The sequence below is a fragment of the Armigeres subalbatus genome, chromosome 2 (assembly GCF_024139115.2).
Source record: "Armigeres subalbatus isolate Guangzhou_Male chromosome 2, GZ_Asu_2, whole genome shotgun sequence".
Classification (NCBI taxonomy): domain Eukaryota; kingdom Metazoa; phylum Arthropoda; class Insecta; order Diptera; family Culicidae; genus Armigeres; species Armigeres subalbatus.
Window position 1 is genome coordinate 262,977,818 of NC_085140.1, and position 19,625 is coordinate 262,997,442.

General features: G+C 37.8%; 1 protein-coding gene and 1 long non-coding RNA gene across 3 annotated transcripts in view; both read right to left on the bottom strand.

Annotated features, from left to right (window-relative positions):
* Positions 1 to 14,682, bottom strand: part of LOC134212165 (protein madd-4) — an 803,678-nt gene extending 788,996 nt beyond the window's left edge. For both annotated transcript variants that reach the window (XM_062689782.1, XM_062689781.1), the window contains exon 1: positions 13,511 to 14,682. The gene's annotated coding sequence lies outside the window, so the exon portion shown is untranslated. The remainder of the gene's footprint in view (positions 1 to 13,510) is intronic.
* On the bottom strand, positions 9,153 to 10,238 carry LOC134216262 (uncharacterized). The gene is made up of 4 exons (XR_009980577.1): positions 10,153 to 10,238; positions 9,994 to 10,096; positions 9,781 to 9,933; positions 9,153 to 9,721 (listed from the first exon to the last, which is right to left on the bottom strand). It is a non-coding gene; the product is annotated as an uncharacterized LOC134216262 (long non-coding RNA).
* Positions 14,683 to 19,625: the final 4,943 nt, after the last annotated feature.

A 19,625-nucleotide genomic window follows, 5' to 3' on the forward strand; every position in this document is an offset into this window, starting at 1 on the left:
TATTTCGGGTAAACATAGTGATCTTCCGGAAATAGTTAGGAAAATGAACATCGACATTAATAATGTGGTCAGATGGTGTGAAAATTTTGGACTAACACTAAACACCAAGAAAACCCAATCTATTATTTTCCGTACAAAACGTATGTGTGTGCGAGATGTCCAGATAGTAAAAGTTGGGGATAACATTATTGAATATTCTACAACAGTTAAAAACCTTGGAATTATCATGAATTGCAATATGAATTGGAATGCTCAAGTTAATGCTGTGTGTGGTAAAGTATACAACGCTCTCCATACATTAGTAATATTAAGACATTACACCCCTCAACATATTAGACCAAAAATGGCTAGATCTCAAATTATTCCACTTTTGGATTACGGAGATGTACTATTTGGACTTGTTTCTCAAAGAAACCTCAGAAAACTGACACTAGTTTTTAACACTATTACAAGATATGTATTCAATTTAAGAAAGTTTGACCACATATCAAATTACGCTAATCTACTTCTTGGGTGCAGTTTTTCTAACCATCTTAAGATTAGAACATGCACACAAACGTTTAAAATACTTAACAACCCTCCTTAATATCCCGAAAAATTTTTCACTTATACGCGTTCAGCAAGAACACCGTCACTGATTGTTTCGAGATACTACACAAATTACTTGAAGGATTCATTTCATCACCGCGCGGTCAAATTATGGAACGAGTTACCGTCAAATTGTAGGCTTGAAAGACATTTTCATTCGTTTAAAAATAGAATTACATCATTTTTCAACCGTAGTTAGAGTACAATGGCATTCTGCAATTAGTTATAGTTATGGTATCATATACTTTGAAAACCTTTAAAGGTTATTTATGTTACTATATAGATCATTAAATAAAATAAAATAAAATATATCTAAGATCACATTGTTTACCAGTTGTTGGTAACAATCTAGGAAATTTTCAGGTTGGAAATTTTCTTGACTTTCTTGGGCATAAAATTATCATCGTGTTAGCTTCATGATATGAAAATGCAAAAATGGTTAAACTTGCTTTAGAATCATCGCAGTTAATAACTATGAAAGTGCTAAATAAACATTAGGCAGCGAGGCGGCAATGACTCAGTGAGAGAGTTGTAATGCCAATAAGATAAAGACAATGTCCCAACATCAATAAGTAGTGCAAGTAACTACATACATCCAATCAAACAGAACAATAACAACTTTTTACCTTTGAATTTATGTAGAACTTCCCAGGTTCTCAAAACCGTTCTGGATTTCAATACATTCTATGAATCCGTCTTTAATGGATTATTCTTGAACCGATAAATGTATCACCGTAAATTCGGAAATCGCCTATGTGGTTTCCAAATTACAAATCACAGTTTGGCTGTTGAGAATTCGGTGAAATTCACATCTACAAAATAAGTTAAGTGTGCGTGCAAGTTGTCTTCATGTAAGGTATGACCAATTGTATGATTTACCATTCTCTTCGAAGACACCACCCTAAAAGAGTGAGCCTGCAGAAATCTATATATATATATATAAATGAAATGGTCTGTGTTCGTATCCGCATAACTCGAAAACGGCTGGATGGATTTTCTTCATTCCTTCAGCAATTATGTTCGTTATCGTTTCCGACGGGTTTATATGATATTTCCTCAAGCGAAATTCACTAATAAGGTTGAGCAAATCGTGAAAAACTAAAACTAAGAATTGTATGGAAATTTTGCATTGGCAGTTCAGAACGCGCATTTTCGCCTACTATACAGGACAACGTCTGTCGGGTCGTATATAATAAAAATGAAATCTCGGGTACTTATTCAAAAGGACGTATGTGATTTTGTAAACAAAGATTCAGACGTCGATTTGTCCGATCTGATTGCCCTCCCACGCAAACAATCACCATAGACAGATAAGAGAAGGCTTCGGATACCTGTTAGTGGTGTTGGTTTGCGTGGGAGTGCCATCAGATCGGACAAATCGACGTTTGAATCTTTGTTTACAAAATCACATACGTCCTTTTGAATAAGTACCCGAGAAATGGTCTGTGTTCGTATCCGCATAACACGAAAACGGCTGAATGGATTTTCTTCATTCCTTCAGCAGTCAGGTTCGTTATAGTTTCCGACGGGTTTATATGATGTTTCCCAATGTGAAAATCATAAGCAAAGTTGAGTAAATAGTAAAAAACTAAAACAAAGATTAGCATAGGCAGTTCACAACACGCATCTATGCCTACTATGTAGAACAACGTCTGCCGGGTCGACTAGTATCATATTATATATTAACAAAACTTGACGTCAGAATACGTTAAATAATAGTGACAATATAGTATTCACTGAGAGCCATTTGAATGTGCTTATTGAAAAGAAGAGCTGCTCAGTAGTATTGACATATTAATTATAAATTTATAGTATACTATCTCAAGAGTAAATCTCTGGTTGCAAGAGCGTTATAAAGCCTCAAACGTAACTTGGGCTTCATTGCTTGGAATAGTAAATCGAAAAACAATTCCGCTTGGTTGCTACTCACAAGAAACAGTTTCCCACATTTCACCGCAACGTGATTCTTCCTGACGTCCAGTACATCAAAGATGCAATTCAGCATCAGCACGCACGAACGCAAAGCATTATAATTCTCCTCGTACTAGCTCATACACCGGATACGTTGGTCAATGGATTTCCTCTGGTAGGAAACCAATCGTAGGCTTCTGCAGTTGCCGACCGATGCACGTTCCATTGGTTGGTCGGTTGGCATGTTTACTGGCTTGGGTCAACACATTTCACGCTTAATGTAATTAGCCGTGAGCTGCTCGTTGGCTTCACTGATGATGCCGTGCCGGTTGGCTTCTGGTCGAAATCGCTAAAGACCCTCAAATTCTCTCCGATGCTCAACCACTCGGCGTGGAACGCATCCGTATTGAATTCCAGTCGAGAGCGCATCCATGCGATAGGGGAGGCTGTACTTCGCCGGAAAGCGCAAAGTGGATTCGGTAGATAACATCAAAAGAATATCCTGCATTCGCTGATAGATATTCATTAAATGTGGATTTGGTGCGGTTTAAAATAAATTAATTGTTTTAACAGTTTTTATCTGACATGTGATTTATAAAATCCAATATATGATTGTTTCTGCACAGTAAACTCAAAATACAAACATATTTGCATTCGACATTCAATCCTATTAATGTAATTTTAACAAGTTAGCATAGTTTGTGTAAAATTTAAATCCAGATATTGATTGACTCTTTATTTTTACTTTTAGCTACACTTATATCACATCAATTTTGATAGCTGTTTCACACTAAAACACAGAGAAAACACTTGTTTCAGTCGTTAAATATGAGTTGACTTGTTTCAGCTGGAAATTAAAAGCCTAGCGTCCAAAGGAATATTAAATATTTTCTATTGTATACTTACCAGGTCATGCCACCGTGGTTCTTACGCATGTTCAATTGGACTTAGCCCCAAAAAAGTAAAACTAATGCGTCTGAACAGAAACGTGGAACAGAAGGCTAAACGTTTATAGGTTCCAAGGATCAGGATTGGCAATCCTACGCCTTTGCTTGCAAGGCTACTGGAGACCCCTAACGTATTATGTATTTTATAAATGATTTTTTATATGTGCATATGCTGTATGGACAATTTTTTGACACAGTGTATGCTTTCTACCAAGTTCTCTACCATATTTGGCCTACCATAGTTTCATCAAAAACCAAGTCAGATTAAAGGTAGAAAAAAAGTCTGCAAAGTTTGTAGAGCATATGATTATAATCAGTGTGACTCTATATGTATTCGAATAATTTAATAACTTGCTATATTATATCATCTCTCATTTGAGTTAGATGAGAAGATAAATCAATTTCGGGTTGGGTCTGGGTTGGAAAAGATTTATTCAATCGGATACGGGTTGAGCTCGGGTTTGAACAATAAGGAAGAAGGTCAACTCCACTACACAGCTAGCACACTATGAGTAAATTATTTTGAATCCAGTATAAAAAAAAGCCTTCTGCAGTGAAAATTCGCGAAATCGCAAATTCTATAAAACTTTTTTTTTGTGTTTTGGATTATATCACATCTATGACCATTTGTTTAGCAAACACATTGAGCTGGACCTCTGGTAAAATTTTCTCGATTTCTAAACTAAAATCATTGCCGCTACTAATTCCGTCACTGTCTTCAAACAATAAAATTCTTCTGCATTTGTTTGACTAGTTTCCTGGTCGAAGAAACCGATATTTAAATGAAATTTTATTGGGATCAGCTTGTTTAAGAAGGTAAGCAATACTCTTCAAATCGTGCTTCGTTTACGTGTTCGTTAAAAACCTAAACATAAAATTATTTAAGTTCTTTTAGTGGAATGTATTCAACTGTCTAATACGAGTTTAGTACTATCCGTTTAATTCCACTACGTTTTGTTATCTTTACAGATACGCATTTCGATCTCAACTGTGAGGCCGCCTTAGACAGTTGAATCTTAGGACATTAATCAACAACTGATGCCCATTTAAAATTACTATTTCATCAATAACACTTCATCCATGGTATAGTGGGATTTCCGTTTGCCGGACAGTTGAAAGATAAATTCACAATAGCTCTACCGGAGCAATTGATTGTCTGCCCTTATGTTGGGTGAGCATTGACAAAATACGTCGTAGCTGATCTATACTTTGTTCTCGCGTCAACATTAACATGCTAGTTACTTGAATTACATCACTTACCAAGGTGAATCCTGATCTAAGTAATGACACTTCCTCTCCCTACTCCTACTCCCTACAATACTCCTTCCCGTAACAACCGTAGAGATGCAGACGATTCGTCGGTCTCTAAAACAACGGTTGTTACACTAACATTCCTTTCCTTCCCTCGATGATCATAAGGACGTGGCCGGCACCGTTATTGACCCATTAAAAGTTGAACTTTCGGAACGTGCACATTGAGGATGGAGTGCTAATCCCAAGTCCCATCTGTTGGTTCCCTGTGCAATTCCGCTAGTTCTGGTCAATCACGGAGTAGCAACTATGAATTGTACGATCATCTCATGCTCATGCTCAGGCTCATGGTATAGTGAGATTTCCGTTTGTTTCAAACTTGCCCTTGGAGAGATACACGCCGTTATTCGTAACAGGGTTGTTAATCGATAAATTATCGTCGTTAATTTAACGCCATCTTCGATAACGTAACGATTGTACGATGATACTTCGTTGAAGATAAAGTGAGCGTTGAATTATCGTTATCGATATCGAGTATTCGTTGATTTATTGATAATTATCAATTTAGAGAATTTAGAGAAAAACACAATACAAAAATACAATATGAACAGATTGGTTTTGCAAAGATGAGATGCGGAGCAACTATATATACATAAATCAAAATACGGTACGACTCAAAGAGAGGACTAAACTCCTCAGCCTAATCAAACCGTGTTGAATAGGCGGCTTGTTCGTCACTGAAGGTATTTTCATTCTGTTTAGTACTTGCCTGACACGCAATACTGCAAGTAGCTACAAATATATTGTGTTCTGATTCCAGCTGTATATTCTTGCTTATCTGATATCTGATGTCTAGAAAAAAAAATCTTCATATATTCATATGTCTCTATCCATGAGAGCAAGTCTGTCTGGTTTGTGCAAATACTCGCATTATTTTATGCTGCCGGCACCAAATCCACAGAAAATGTATGCAGTATTCAAAATTTCACCAAACCATCAACAGAACAGCTAACTTGTTTTCGCTCCGTATAGTGTCAGGCATTAGGTATTTATTATTTCTAGAGAATCTAGCTTCAATGAAAATCATCTATGGACAATCTGCTGCAATCAGAGTAAGATATTCTGAAAAAGATCAATATTGTCAAAAATATAAGCTAACTTTATTTGCCTAATCTTGTAACTAAAATTATCGAGTGAACTTACGTTAACGTTCAATTATCGAACTCCAATAGTTATTGAGTTGAATAATCTTTATCCTAACCTAAAACATTGGACACAATCAACTTTATCGGCGATAACGATAAATTAACGATTAACAACCCTGATTCGTAAGCACTTTCTGTAGGGGTCCGATATCGACATTCCTAGACCAACATTTGAAAAGGGCGTAACAGCCAAAATTTATTCCTTCTGATTTTTCGTCTACATATATAGCTATATATGTGGACAAAGAATCAGAAGGAATAAATTTTGGCTGTTACGTCCTTTTTAAATGTTGGTCTTGATTTACGCTAAAAATATTGTATATGTTATATGTCATCTTATTTGTATATACATTAAGAAGTTCTTCTGATTGTACCAAGTTCAGAAACATAATTGTTTGAAGATAAACATTCCTGTTCTGTTAAACTACCAGCTTCGATCCGCTTCTAAAAAGACATTTTAGAACTACATCTAAATGCGCACATGTACATAAATCCGGCCAATGAAATTTCGAACTATTATTTTTTCAAAAATCCTCGAGTCAATCGCAAGGTATGCCGTGCCCGTTACGCTGGGATATGGATACTCATAAGTAGTGTGTAACGGTGTAAATCCGGTCATATCGCCAGGCTCGGTACAACACTGAAGCTGACAATATCCCTAATCCCAAATCCCAAGGTGTCAGGCGACCCGTGCCGAGGGGATGAATGGCTTGAGGGGTGAAACAATTAGCCAGGCAGTTAACGGATCCTGTGATGCTGGGTAGACACATTTTCGTGGTGCATTACGGAGTAAGATCTACCACACTGTGCTGTAGTTCTTACTATTCTTGTTAATACTTATGAGTGATGGTCGAAGAGTATGGAACGACTGTAATTTGCTTTTAGATGACCCATCTTTTGCGCCTAATGGATGGAGTCAATGAAGTAAATTATAAAAACGTAACTCAAGGTACCCGGCAGAACGTGGAACGTTATAGATGGAAGCGGAGACAGCAGACCCGACTTTTACAGAAGAAGAAACGCCGCCTGGAAGAAGCGGAGTGCGAGGAGATGGAACAGCTGTGCCGTTCTCAAGAAACACGCAAGTTCTATCAGAAGCTCAACGCATCCCGAAAAGGCTTCGTGCCGCGAGCCGAAATGTGCCGGGATAAGGATGGAAGCATCTTGATGGACGAACGTGTGGTGATCGAATGGTTGAAACAGCACAACGAAGAACCTTTGAATGGCGCTGAGAGTACAGGCAGTGAAAGTCAAGGCAACGGAGGAGATGACTACGTCAGTTCAGCGGACGATGGAAGCCAACCAGCCCCCACCTTGAGGGAAGTTAAGGATGCTATCCAACAGCTAAAGACCAATAAAGCAGCTGGTAAGGATGGTATCGGAGCTGAGCTCATCAAGATGGGAATCTGGGAAACTGAACAGCTACCGGAGGAGTGGAAGGAAGGGGTTATATGCCCCATCTACAAGAAAGGCGACAAGCTGGAGTGTGAGAACTTTCGAGCGATCACCATCCTTAATGCCGCCTATAAAGTGATATCCCAGATCATCTTCCGTCGTCTGTCACCATTAGTGAATGAGTTCGTGGGAAGTTATCAAGCCGGCTTCGTCGACGGCCGCTCGACAACGGACCAGATCTGTACGGCAAATCCTTCAAAAATGCCGTGAATACCAGGTCCCAACGCACCATCTGTTCGTTGATTTCAAGGCGGCATACGACAGTATAGACCGCGTAGAGCTATGGAAAATTATGGACGAGAACAGCTTTCCTGGGAAGCTTACCAGACTGATCAAAGCAACGGTGGATGGTGTGCAAAACTGTGTGAAGATTTCGGACGAACACTCCAATTCGTTCGAATCGCGCCGGGGACTAAGACAAGGTGATGAACTTTCGCGTCTGTTGTTCAACATTGCGCTAGAAGGTTTCATGCGGAGAGCCGGGTGTAACAGCCGGGGTACGATTTTCAACAGATCCAGTCAATTTATTTGTTTCGCGGATGACATGGACATTGTCGACCGAACATTTACAAAGGTGGCAGAACTGTACACCCGCCAGAAACGTGAAGCAACAAAAGTTGGACTGGTGGTAAATGCGTCAAAGACAAAGTGAATGCTTGTGGGCGGAACTGAGAGCGACAGGGCAGTGCTACGATAGACGGGGATACCTTCGAGGTGGAGGAATTCGTCTATCCTCGGATCCTTGCTAACGGCTGATAACAATGTTTGCCGTGAAATACGAAGGCGCATCATCTGTGGAAGTCGGGCCTACAAGAAAGAACAGAACTTATCCCTTTTGAAAACTGTTTGAATTATTATAAGTGAAATGTATTCAGAATCTCTCCAGAATCTCACTATGCATAATCATACACATTTAAAACTAGGACCCAAAATGCGATGAAATTCACGAAGAATCACATGTATCTTCAAGAAATCGAATAATTTTCTTCTAAATCCCTGGAACTCATGGGCCTTCATTTAATACTTTAAACATCGTTCTAGGTCTCTAAATTTCTCAAATTCCCATACATTTTTTTTTTTCAGAATTATAAAACTCAAGAATCTTTGTTAAAATGACAAAAAATTGCAAAGCATTCGAATTTGTTAAAAAATATAAGGACAAAACCTAGGTAACATTCTCATTAGAGAAGGGCAAAACGGATCACTTCGCTGAACGGATCAGATCTAGGTCATTCCCCTTAAAGATCCGGATCTTTGAACCGGATCGGATCTTTTGAACTTAACATGAGAAAAATGCAAAATGGCGTAGCGGCTGTTATTCAGGCTCACTCTTTTGACACAATCAGACAATATTTCCTCCCTCTTTCGCTAACAATCATATATAACATGTAAAAAGTACTTACAATTTTCTTTTCCATTTGTCATTCCTTTTTAAATGCTCACGAATTTTACTGATCTGGTGAACCGGGTCTTTTAAAAAGTGATCTACGAATCATTCACTCACATTGAAGATCCGGATCATTTGAACGGTTCCGGATCTGAACGCCCATCTCTAATTCTCACTCATAACGAAGATTGCATTAAAAAAAATTATAATCTTCACAAGGTCCACAAATCTTGTTACATTTAATTTTTTGGCAATTATCCAAAACACATTCCGAGATAAATAAAGAGTTGATATCATATATCGTAATAAGGATCATCAGAGAACTCTTTTGTACCTGCCTGGCGTTCAAATAGAATGGTATATTGTTCGGATAACAAAAACTGTTTTAGATTTAAAAACCTTCTGTTAATTTTGGTCGACTAGCTCAATTAAAACAGCTCATGAGTCGCCAAGCCACGTAGCTCGCCACAACAAAATACTAACACTCGATCACCCTTACAGATTTTACATTTATTGATTGAATCAACGATTTTCCTAGCCTAATTATTCACCGATAGTAGCATGCTAATGTTTCTATTTCTAGAGGTGTCTATACATGCACAATTGTCTCAAAACTTACGATGGGCCCATCTATTTTGACTTAGCCTACGCTGTCCGCTTGCTTGCATGGAACGACAGGTCACGCCGCCGTCGTCACTCTGGCTATTGTGGATGCTGCTCGGCTCGGTGTCTTCACCCTATCCGGCTGACGGACGGCGATCGCCGATGAGCTTCCTCCCTTGCTCCCCGCTCTGCTTCTCGTAATACTTGCACTCTTTCTGCACTGGTTGGATTGAAGCGGCCGGTGACCGTCTCTCGAGCGAGTCCCGCGTGGTGGTTTCCAATGACGTTGCCGTCGTGAGACGTGCTGATGTGTTACAGTCTTGACCGTCCAACGATGCTGGAGATCGGAGATTATGGAAAACAGAAAAAAGGCCCTGATGGCACCAATCGATCAGATCTTGCATTCTACATTGCAATCAATGTGTTAACTCACTTCTATTCCGTGGTAGAAGGCCTTGTGGTATCAAAAGTGTCCGTACGATCGTGCGTGTTATGCGATACCTGAGTAGCGAGTCCACAGACACAATAGATTGCTCTCCCCGAGCTTTAAGTGACCTTCACCAGAGCCAACTGGGGCATGCGATCACTGTAACATATTAGAACGAAATATTATGACCGTTGCGTGGAGGATCATATTAACGCCTACCATAGAACTACAACGTGTAGCTAATCGCCATCGTTCACACACGTGGAGTATTGATCTCGAGCAGTCCACCGGTGTATCTGGTGAGATTTTGCTTGTCAGGAAACTGTAAAAGTAGGGTCCGGTTAAATTGGTTGGCTAGTGAGACCACGGAGTACCTACTATTGAATTTTACCCTCAGTTTATAATCGTCCACACGTCAATGCACTGACGGTGCTGGTCATGCATCCGTCTGTACTTGATCACTGTATCGTACGTACTGCTTGGCTCGGCTTTGCTCTCTCAGTTAGATGTGTTTCGGAAGTGTCGTATCTTGTCCTGATCGGCAAGATAATTCCGAGTGGGTTGTGCATTTGCAAGCGGACGCCCTTGTGGCCTATTATAATATCTATTTTGTGCAGTTTTATACTATGGCTAACGCTAGTAAACTTATACTTCGTTCCGTTCCGTTCGGGTAATGCGAGTGTGAACGCAACACTTCGCATCAGAAAACATATCTCTTGCAGCGCAATTCCGATCGATTTGGTTGCTTCTCGAGTCTCTTTGATTTTTGCAAAGAAATCTTTCTTTAGTCAATTTATTTTATAGCATTTTGAAGCGGCTTTTTAGCCGCTTCCTAACGTGAGCAACGACAGAAAAAACATGTTATTCTGGAATTTAATATTTTTTGATAACTCATAAAAAAAACTTCTCGATTCCAAATTTTTGTTCATCGATACTTAAGTAGGGGAACTGTTCCCATCTCCATCTCACTGTACATATATCCATCTCATCGCCAAACAAAGAAATACGGCACCAAATTCATCGCTTCTTTTTTGTCAACATGCGTGCTCACTGCTGAAAAAAATTACAAAAAATATAAACAAATCAAATTCCTTTCCATTGCTTTGTTTTTGATGGGATGGAAATAGGAGCTATGAGATGAAGTGGCGAACCGTTCCCCTATCTCAAAACATTTTCGAATGTTATTTTCAGAATTCCCACACATTTTGGAAATGCATGAATACTTATATTGATTATGATGAAATTTCATAGAATTTATTTCACATCTAAAGAATTTCAAAAAAATTAAAGCTGAATTGAAATATTTTATGCATTCAATCACGGAAATGCTTGAAAATTTTCAGAAATACACTCAGATCGAATTTCCTTTGTGAACAATGCGAAAAGGATTCTTCAATCTTAGATTACACATTTGTCTACATTTAGTTATATGGAGAAGACAAATTTACCCAGACACAGCATTTTTAAGCAATAGAATCATTGGAAATCAGATGTATGTTTTTGTTGCGAATTTCGTAATCTTAGCTCCAAGACGGATGAACGATGAACAAAATCAAACAATTTCTATTGCAACCCATGCGCGCAGTGCCTTACATTGACTCAGAGAAATCTTGTCTTTTTCACGATTATTTTTAATGAAATACACATCGAAAACAATTCTCAAACTTTTTATGTCCGTATTACAGAATAAGAAAAAGCGTTGAAATGAATTAAAAGATATATAAAAAAAACAATTTGTTTGTCTTTCAAATGTTGGAATACATTAAAAAATCCGAGGGGTATACTAAGTTTTGCAATCAAGCACGAATATGAAAGATATTTTCTCCTCCGAAATAAAACGCGTCTCCAGATTCCACATGCAAAAGCAATATTGCAATAAGATAATTGGCATTTCTTTCTGTCGATTCCATGAACAATATTTAAAGTAGTAACTAATAGATGGGATAAATCGGTCCAATCATTAAGTCAGAAACAAATATAAATTTTTGAAGAAATTAGGGAATATTTTGAGTGCGATTTTGAATTTCATGGACTATCGATCTTATGATAAGTCTTATTCATTTGAATACCTATCTCAAACTTTATACAGTCAGTTATATGCATTATTATTTGTTTTAAGCTTCATTAACCCTCTACAACCCACGTTTTTGTTTTCGCTCAAAATCATTATTTTGCTTTCTAAAATCGGTCTAAAAATGGTTTTGTACTCATTTTTTTTGTTTTTTGCTGCTCAAGTTTATTATCCAATTAAATATTTTTTTGAATTTATCAATCTTTTTTGATTTTTCAACATACTTAGAATTTGAAAATTCCTATTTAAGCCTGACTTATTGAAATTTTTAAATTTTCGGGGTTAATTTTTTATTTTACCTGTAACGAGCTGGATAAATATTCTAGAGTGTGACATTCATCACTATAACCTTCTATTGAATAAGGTTAGTTGTAGAAAAATACTAAACTAGAAATATTTCACCCTTCAAAGGTATACGAGCAAAAATACGGAGGAACAAAATATTACTCAATTTTAAATATTTTTTTATAAATGTGTAGAACTTTGAAATTTGACTTTAAACCGCATTTAAGCATGCATTGAAGTTTATATTATTGATCAAAATCAAAAACTTTTTGAAATATGATCAATTGAAAATTACAAAAAATAATCAAAATATCCCGTCTAAAGGCGGTCGTGGGCATAAGAGGGTTGAGGTGTTTTTTTTAATAAACATTAAGTTCAACACATTATGCATTATGTAACAAACAATTCTTAAAATGTTTACCCCATCAAGAAATGATTGATATTCTGGTTAGATTTTGTCATTGCCTTCATTTGAAAATGCTATGGAAAATGAAGATTTTTAGTGAGAGTTGCACGAGTGCGGAAAAACGAGTTTTCATGATAAACGTGTTTGAGTGCTAAAATGGCCTACTTTTCAACAGCAAAGAAATTGGTGCGCTAATTGTCATTATAAAAACGAGCATTAGTTACATGACAAAATTTTGTTCATTTCGCATAGATGTGTGTTCAAAAGACATATTCTCTGCGTCTCATAATAAGTGAAATAGTTTGAAAGACATTACTTTCTTCAACATTATCCGTAGGCAGACTCATCTTTCGCATCATAGTTTGTGAGCTGTGCTATACGGCTCGATAATATGGAAACTGATAGTATATCTTTCAACTTGAAAATGTCATGTGAAATGAATCAAACTCAACTATGCTAAATGGGCTACATGTTATTTTGCAAGTGTGGTTCCAATTTTGGTTTTTCTAAAGAGCTCCCGAATGAGTGTTATTATGAACTTTATACAACTCATTTGAGTGCTATAGTTTCCATTATAACGCTCATTGCTTGAATATTTAAAGAACATCGTTTTATCACTCAGACACGAACTATAATACAAGGTATTTTGATCCGGAATAAAACAATGTTTGTACAGCGACTCCTTCCCTTCATTTTGTTAAATACATTCCTCTTCTTAGAAGCTGTTGCATACCAAAGTGTAGGAATGCTTACCAAAAGTAGTTGAAGTGTGGAATTCATATTTTATTATAAATGTAACGTATCCTACTTATTCAACTGCTGTAAGATACATTATAAGCTCTTTGAGGAAAGACTGTTGTGTTAATTATACCCGGAGTTAGGTACATATTATGGTTCCTAAAATTGAAAGCAATTTGTATTTTAGTGCCAGATAACCCCAACTAAGTGAAGCAAAATTTTCATGAGCTACTTACAGAAACATGATAGCGGCATTTGCCTGCCTGCAGCGGTCGTCTTAATCCAGAACGAAACAACGGATTAGCAAAGGTTGAACAGTTTCCGATGGACACCTTTCTTCCTATGTGCTCCTTGGCGCAACGCAAAATGTTCTTCTTAGCCTGCAATACCTATATTTTAGGTATGATGTAATCCTTTAGTATTTCTTTCCCTCAGTTGCACTTCACTAGATCACACAGTCTCAGTAGTTTTGAACATTCACTTGAAAATTTGACCGAATGATTGAAACTTCACAAATGCACTAATATTTTTTCCACAATCTTTTGATGTTGAATATTTTCATTTGATCACCAATTGGTTGATTTTGCAGAGATTTTGTGGGGCACGACAATGCTACTCCCTTGTCTCTGGTTTCATCCAAATCGAACTTGTTGTTAACACAAACTGTCAAATGCTGCACAATTTATAACCTCAGTATGTTGAATAGACCACCGAGATCCAAGAACTTCCAAGACGTTTTCAGCAAACACGAGTTTAATTAATGAACAATACCACCGTTTGCTTTTCTTCAACCGAATTCAATCTATTCGATTCCACCAGTGTTTACACAATTTCATTAAACGAATTGGCCATTTCCACTGTACATATGCTGCCTCAAAAAGTATCACCACCACTTGCCAAATTACGATATCCTCCTTATATCCTTGCTTTTCGGTCACCGAAAAGCTTGGCTCCGTTTCGTCTACCCCACGGCTGATCACTCGGTTTAATATTTAATTAAGAATATCAATTTCTACCCGTCCACTCACTGTAATGTATTCCTTTACTCAGAGAGATCTTCACTAAGTTTCGCCAAAACCCAAAGCTCCAAGCAAACCAAATATCAAACGGAAGTCACCAGAACACTCACTACACTTTGCTGCAGCGCTTATGCCGTTGGCCGACGATGATGATTGGATTGAATTAGACTGTCCGGAAAGGACCACAGACTCCACAGGATCACAGACTCCACTTCACCGGCGTCACTTATCCTCACCTTCTCAGCCGAGAAACGCCGTAAACCTTATATATCTGTGTCGATGAATATGCTGCAGTTTTGATTATTATGTATCTATATGCAGCTGAAGCAGGGCAGCTAGCAGCAGAGGCGCGACACGTGTAACGGACCGACGGACGCAGATTCCGAGATACCGACAGCACCAAGTCCCGCATGCGAATGACATTCGAGCGCACGGAGAGCATAGGACGAGCCCACGAGTCTCGGGTGTCTTCCAGTGCCGACGATGATGACTCTACCAGCATGGTTCCCACGACGAAGACGGGAAAAGCTCCGATCGGAACCGAACGGCGCGCGGTGGAGAAGCATGCGAGAGAGATTTCCGATGTTGGAACGGGCTATGCTGCGCTGCATACAGAAGTGGGTGGTGGAGAGGATGATGGTGCGATCGAACGACGATGAACGAACGATGCTTATGCATCTCTGATGTTCTAACGTGATTATGCTGTCAGTTCTGAGAATGAGATGACGAGAGATGGGCAGCATGGGAATTTCGGGACTGGTGCGATGCGATGATTACAAGTACCCAATTCGGTGAATTTTCATACGTGTCATAAGATTTTTCCAAACGTTATATGATAGGTGTCACAATAAGCAGTGCTGAAAATCAGTTTGGGGTTCATAGCCGAAGTACATATGATTTTTTGACAGGAAAAGTTATTCGGATAAACTGATTAAAACGGAAAATTGAGCATATTGTAGAATATAGGCTGCCTATCGAATGGATTGGACAAATCTGATAAATTGATTATAGTAATAGTAGGGGAGGAGGTTCGGTTCTGGGCACCCTTTTGAATTTTGTCCATAACTTTGGTTCTAGTTGGTATTATGTCTACATTTTATACCAATGGAAAGCTAGACGTACAATCTTACTGCTAGAAAAGAAATTGGTTTGGTTTCATCGATTTGAATCATTTTATTGTCAATGAATCGCCCGCTTTGAGCGTGCTTATAGCGACACACTAGGAGTTAACTTTCTGAAATAAGTATGCCGAAAGGCTTCTAAGATTCGATTTCTCAAAATTAAGCACCTTAACCAAAAAAAAATATTTGGTAGGCGTAGTAGCGGACACCATCTGTTATAACCGGTACCAAATAGTTTTTCATGAAAAGTTCCTAATTTTGTGAAAACCCGCGTTAGATGTCTTTCGTCATACAAATTTCTGGCGGTTAACTCAGCCACTGCCAATAATTCATTGCGCAAATTAGGAATTTTTGGACATTTCAGTTTTGTGGTTCGGTTGAGGGCACCCATGAAAATCCTAATAATGAAGAATAACAAATAAAATCCACCCAAATTCAAAGAAAAACAGTATTTTATTAGTTTTAATTATCATGAAACAATAAAAAAAAACCTAGCAACTATTCATTGAATCACTTAAGAAAGGTCAAAAATAGCACTTTAGGAAGTTGGATTTAACTTTTCCATCAATTTACATATATTCATTTATATACATCGCAGGCAAAAATTATTTTTTTAAATTTCGCGTTTTTCTTCTCAATGCCCCTATGAAAATAAATGATAATTTGTCAACAACTTCGGAAGGTAATGTCTAAAAGGTCCAATTTTAAATGGCAACAACAATAAGACTGAATTCCCCGTCGGATGCACTTTGTTGCATGCAAATCGATCAACGCTTAGTTCCAAAAAGCGCATATACAATAGTAGCATGTACAATAGTTAGATGCGCCTAAAAACAAATAAATAATAAAACTTATTATTACAATAAATTATGACAGAATTAATAGATGGTATAGCCAACCTTGACATTTGTTCAGGCTCAATTCAAGAATTTGAAAAAAGCACCGAACAACTATCAGAACTAATCCATCAAAGAGCCAAGGGGCTTTTCTATTGACTTGTGATATTTTGGTGATAAAAGCAAAACGGAAATCATTTCACATTAATTCATACATACATTTGTTGTAGGGCATCCTCCGTTATGGAATTAAGGGATATCTGATACGATTTGTGATCAATTTAATCTGCTAAACGAAAGCTTGGGCTGAAAAATGGGTAAATTTTTAATGGCGCTTGGTGTCATCTGGCAGAACCCCGACCAACTGAAAATGTTACAGAATCATACGGTGCATTCCAACACACGTTGAAGAGAGGCGAGACAAAGAACCAGTTTGTATCTATCTTTCGTTTATTCAGTCGGTAAGCGTTGTGAAGTCGAATTAAAAATTTAGTGTCTGTGGTGAAACAGAAGAGCTATCAATGTTCGCAGATATTCAGGCCGCTTTGGCAGCTTTGTTCTATTATTGTCAAAGGTTTTTTAAGACCTCCAATCCTTTTTGATTAAATTCCCGAACAGACTCACATTCCGAAGTATTTTGCGATATTTCTGAAATATTTCATTCGAATATTTTATAATATTGGTGGGCTAACAGATCTTAGTGGAAGACAGATTTTAGGTATTTAGTATGCGACCCTTACAACTGTCTTACAACAAATACTTGCAAAACTTCTGCAATTATATGCGTTTTAGGTTCTGTTCGGAATTTCAAACAAAGTTTGACTGAAAAAAAAAATTACAGTCAGTATCATTAAAGTACGACAATCAAGCACTCGCCTGAAAGCTCTTTTTTATTTCGAATGGAAGAATTCTCATTTCAAATATTTCATTCATCTGCTTTAAATATAAAATGTGTTCAAGTGGACGTACATGAATAAAAATGGTTTATCCTTCAAAGCTGACCAGAAGATTCTATGAACTAAAAAAAGTCGTCGAGTATAAGAATAGTTCATGTTAGGAATATTTTGGCGATAATAGAAGAGAATCTCTCGAAGCCGTCGTTGTACAAAAACTGAAATAAAATGCGGATACAGCCTGAAAAAGTTTCTGAAAAAATTATGGAAAAGTAGCACATCTTACTCTTGAGCCAGAGCAGATGCTGATACTTATGACATGGCGAACGTTATGTAGAAGGAGTTAAGGCTTTTCGAACTGAAGAAACATTCTCAGGCTTTCAACAACTCTTTCATCATTTGAGGACAAAATAGCAAGCCTCCCTGATGTCGAATGTATATTTTCAAAATCATATTTTACGACAAAATTCAAACTACGATTTTGAATTAGTTTCGAGAGTTTTTTTTTATTTCCCGGGATCCCGGGAAATCCCGGGAAATTATTATTTCATTTCCCGTTTCCCGGGAAGTTGATTCCCGGGAAAAATGGAAGCCCTAACTAGACATAATGATGAAAACACATTTTCCTTGTTCCATCACTAATACAAGTATAGATCACAGCGCATCTGCAATACATACTGGAATCAATAGAACCAGGACGGGTATTCAAACAATACCAGAAACAACGACTGGGGTAGCGGAAACCAGGGGTGCAAGCACTTTGATCAATACAATATTTACAAGTTAAATGGGCGATTGTCTCTTTCGAACCTTTTAAGTCACTTGGTATGGATGGAATCTATCAAGCCCCTGTTACAGAAGACGAAAAGGACTTTAACACATATTCTCACAAAACTATTTCAATCAAGCTTGGAATTAAGGGACTTCCCAGCGGTTTGGAGGCAAGTAAGGGTAATTTTTATTGCAATAGCCAATAAAAAAGATAAATCATCACCTCAATCTTTTAGGCCGATAACTTTGCTGTCTATAATGCTAAAAACTATGGAACGAATAATTGATGAGCATATAAAACCATAATATTTAATCACGAACCCCATTAAGTAAACATCAGTTTGCTTATCAGGAGGGTAGATCGTCAGTGACTGCATTACATAATTTAGTTACAAAAATTGAAAAATCTTTTAAAGCAAAAGAAATTTCACTTGCTGCTTTCTTAGATATTGAAGGAGCGTTTGACAACACTTCACACAATTCTATAGCAAAAGCTATGGCGAAGCGTGGCTTCCACAAATACATTATCGAATGGATTAAGGCAATGTTGGTAAACAGGGAAATATCAGCTACCTTAGGATGCTCATCTATGAATATTAGAGCAGTAAAAGGGTGCCCTCAAGGAGGCGTGCTGTCACCTCTATTGTGGTCATTAGTTGTTGACGATCTTCTCACATACTTGTCGAACCAAGGTTTCGAGATAATCGGTTTTGCTGATGATATTGTCATAATAGTCCGAGGAAAATATGACAGTATTATTGAAAACAGAATGCAAATAGCACTAAATTTTGTGGCTATGTGGTGTGATAAAGAGGGATTGAATATAAATCCATGTAAAACTACTATTATACCATTCACCAGAAGGAAAAACATTCGATTAGGAAATATAAAAATGAAAGGAACACTTTTGAAACTTTCAAATGCGGTTAAATATCTTGGAGTTACACTTGACAGGAAGCTCAACTGGAATGTACATCTGGAGCAAGCAATTAACAAAGCGATAAATGCTCTTTGGATATGTAAACGAACGTTTGGTAAGCAATGGGGCCTGAAGCCGAAGATGATTCACTGGATTTACTCGGCAATTGTAAGACCCAGAATTATCTATGCTTCATTGGTATGGTGGCCAAAATCAAAGGAGAAAATTGAGCAAAAAAAGCTTAACAGAGTTCAACGATTAGCAACAATGGTGCAATGAGAAGTACACCATCCAAGGCGTTGGATTGCTTACTTTTTGTACTTCCTTTACATCAATTCATCCAATTAGAAGCCGAAAAGAGTGCTCTAAAGATCCGACGATCAATGAACCTCTTGGAAGGTGACCTTACAGGTCATCTGAGTATTCTAAATATGATTAAAATAAACCCACTAGTAATAAATAATGAAGACTGGATGGGTAAAAAATATAACTTTGAGCGTTTATTCCAGGTAATAAATCCTGGGCGTACTTCTTGGGAAAACGGCGGTCCAAATCTACGATCAGGATCAATAGTTTTCTACACAGATGGTTCGAGGCTGAATAACCAAGCAGGAGCCGGGGTGGCTGGCCCAGGGGCAGCAATCTCAATACCCATGGGTAAGTGGCCCACTGTGTTTCAAGCTGAAATACAAGCGATTTTGGAATGCTCTAATTTGTGTTTGCGACGCAAATACAGGCATTCAAATATCTGCATTATGTCGGACAGTCAAGCCGCTTTGAATGCCTTGAAGT